The following is a 3,587-nucleotide window of genomic DNA, read 5'->3' on the forward strand; positions in this document are numbered from 1 at the left end:
CCCAGGCCAGTCAACTCTGTAGCGCTTCTTGTGGAGTTTTGACCCCTCTGGCTCCCTCATTGATTCCAGGCTGTTCTTGAGCTCAGTACCCCAATCAGTGCAAACTTAGGATTCTTTCACCTCAGCCTCCCAAATAGCTGGGATTTCAAGTCTGTACCCTGGGGCCGGCCAGAAAAAAAAAAAAATCTGAATTTATTAAACATATCTTTTTTAGAACTGTAAAAGGACCCAGTTCACACGGCCCTCATTAGGTGTACCTCAGGATCACAGAGTCCTTCCGAGCAGCACTGTTAGAAAGCCTGATAAGCTAAGACACTAACGAGCTCATTAAAAGCTGGGAGCTGCTCTCCGCTCTAGCACTTGTGTGATGACCGTCTACTCTGTGCCCACCCAAGCGGACAGAACAATGCACACCAACCTTACTGCTGTCACAGTCAAGCCCAGAAGTACGCAATCACAGGGCCGGTTAGTGTGGAGTCATCCCAGCAAATGGGCCACAAGGTAGGTCTGGCCTCGTCTGGGGGATGATAAAGCTTTTCACCTGTGTGGATGCTTGTAGATCCGCAGGAAATGGCAATTGAAAGTAACGCATGGGTGTGGGCTTAAGAAAGCAAAGTGTCTGATGTTATCTGTGCAAAGGCCCTGTGGTGGAAGAGGGCTGGCTGGGCTAGGAGATCCTTCGATTGTTCAGGAAGCTTAGGATACAGTTAACAAGGGTTCAAATAGCCAAAGCAGCGAGAAAGGTTGTGAAGGTCCTTGTAAGAGTTAGAACCTTGAGGCACCCTGGCGGTTCTTGACTCAAAAGGGACGTTTTCCAAAACTGTTTTTTGTGAGCAAATGGAGTCTAATAATAAACATCTTGTTTTCTGACTTCAGTTATAAGTCATCTGGAATTAAAGCTAATTCTTGCATCAGAGAGGAACCTGAGGAAGGTACCCTCCGTGAGTCCCTGCCCCTTAGGCCACCAGGGGGCAGCACTTTACCATGGCCAGCACTGATGGGGTGGGGGCTTCCTGAGGACAAACCAGCAGACCTGGAAGGAGCCAAGACAATCTTTTGAGCCGCCTGTGCTTGACAGCTTCAGAAACCAGAGTCTGTCTACACCTTCTGAAGCTCTGTTCCCCAGACCTTAGCCTGTCCCTACCTGTTTATCTGACAGACTATCCTACAATGACCCAGTAGACACTGCGCTTGGGCTCTGTCCAGCCCTCGCATGTGTAGCCACCAAACATACTGCTCAGGACTGGAGTTGCCAGGGCCTGGACTGATGCTGGTGCCTACTCAAAACAGCTTATGAGAGAGAAACGTCCAGGCCACTCACTACACTGGTACCACAGAGACACTTTGAACCCCTGTGAGGACATCACTAAGGCCAAGGGGCAACAAGTCCAAGTTGCTGAGATATCCAAGGAAGCCTCCTGTTTCTGTCCCACAGACAGTGGATGGTGTGCCATCTCCACAGGTGAGGAGGCTCATCGCTGAGGTGCCTTTTCTGTTTAATCCTGGCCCTAGGAGCTGAGGCCCTTACAAAACAGCAGGACACATGACCAGCATTCAGGAGGTCTTGATTTTGACACCTGGTGCTAAAAAATGAAGTCTGTAAGCATGCTGGGATTTCAGTTCACAACTCTCTCTATTTTGAGCGGATTGACAGCCTTCTCTCTCTACCAGCCCCATGCCTTATCAGGCTGCTGGCTTTACCTGCAGAATTAATATGGTCACCTGAGTGTTCTTCCAAATGTAATAAAGGGAGAATTCACCCCTACCAAAAATTAATAATAATAATTTATTATTATTAAAAATTCTTTCATTTGTGTCTGGAAGTGTATTCTTGTCTGCCAGAGTTCAGTCTTGATAAAACTGTCTCTTTTATCCTATATTGCTCTAATATCTGCCTGATTTGTTGAGTGCCTGCCAATACACTAAGTACTTTGTCCCAGACACTGTATTATTTCTATTTTAAAAATCTCTTGTCATTTTAATTCCTCCACTGGAAATTCTGCATTTTCAATTATGAGCACAATTTCCTTTACAACATGGAGTATAGCTACAGTAACACCTCAGCATCTGTGGCTGGGATTCCTGTCCAGGCACTTCCAGGGGTCTCTCAGCTGCCATTTTCCTTGTTCCTCATGTATGGGGCAGGTTGTTACTGTGTTTGGCACTGTGGCCAGAGCAGGAGAGGAATCAGTTACAATCTTTGAGGAGTGTTAATGCTGTTTGTTTTAAAGTGATGGTGATCTGGGCATGTTTGCAGCCTATACTCCAATGTGCAGCTCAGAGCTCAACCAGAGAGGCAGCAAGGCTTACACACAGAACCAGAACCCTGTTTTCTGAAATCTCTTCACAGGTTTCACGTCTCCTAAACAACTGCAGTCACTCTGAACTTTGACATCTGGTTTTTTCAAGCCAAGGAGAAGGCAAACTCTGATGTGGAGTTTGATCCTTCTGGATGGCATAGGCCCAGCCCCTCCTAATCATCCCCCACACGCCCCCCCCCCCATGCCCCTAATTTTACTGAAGATGAAACATAGCTCCGAAGGGGCAAATTATGGCTTCAAGGTCAAAACAGTGGCTGGTAAATAGTTCATCCTAGACTCAAACCTAGTCCAGCTGGATTCTATACATTCATTCCTTGTAGGCTGGGACACACTTCTGTTGGCACCATCACCCGCTCGCTCACAGTGGTTTTGAGACAGCCATCATGAGCCTGTTCTGTGCTTCAGAGAGTTGTTTTTTAAAAAAAGGACTGGTGCTCAGAGAACACTAGAGACCCCTGGGACCATGTTGCTGATGCTTCTCTTCTTCAGTTTAACTGGAGAGCAAAGAAGTCACAATGGAGCTGAGCAATCTAACAACATATGGCCTTAAGGCTTGTGTCAACAGTGGGATGGAACACTCCTCCGAGCACTTAGAACAAGGCTACAAGCCCCCTTTGACTGGTAAGCTCCTGGACACAGATGCCTCCTCTACCCCCCTGGTCAGACAGGAGCAGAAGAGCTCTGGCTATGCAGGGCTTCCCAGCAGACTTAGATGGCAATTTGACCAAGGAAGGGTAAGAGAGCCTGTCTAAATTACAGTAGGCAGGACCAGGGTGGGGAGCAGCCATACTGGGAAAGTTCCGGAAGCCTCCTGGCTATAGGCAGGAAATTATTCCACTTTCTAGAAAATCACATAATCTGAGTTTTCTGGGAGATTCTACAAAAATCTATAACTAATGTAGTGGTGGAAACTATGAGCCCTGTTTATCTGAGTTCCAAGTCTGTCACACTATACATCAATTATGTGGTCTCGAAAGAGTCACAGCCTGAATGCCTGGGTTTCCTCACCTGGAAAGTGTGGATCATAATAATAATTACCACCACAGGAAAGGGGTGTTGGGCCGTCAGATGCGTTCTTACAGCTGAAGTCCATTTGTAACACTGTCCAGGTAGAGGCCCTGTGTTAGGTCCCCATTGTTATTACTAGTGCCCCTAATGAAATTCCTGCTTCTGACACTACTGCTTCCTACTGCCACCTTACTGTAGATGCCAGCCATCACTAGAGCTGCTACTGCTGTTGGCACAATTACGTTGCTTTAGCTGCTG

This window comes from Acomys russatus, chromosome 4 (genome assembly GCF_903995435.1).
Source record: "Acomys russatus chromosome 4, mAcoRus1.1, whole genome shotgun sequence".
Lineage (NCBI taxonomy): Eukaryota > Metazoa > Chordata > Mammalia > Rodentia > Muridae > Acomys > Acomys russatus.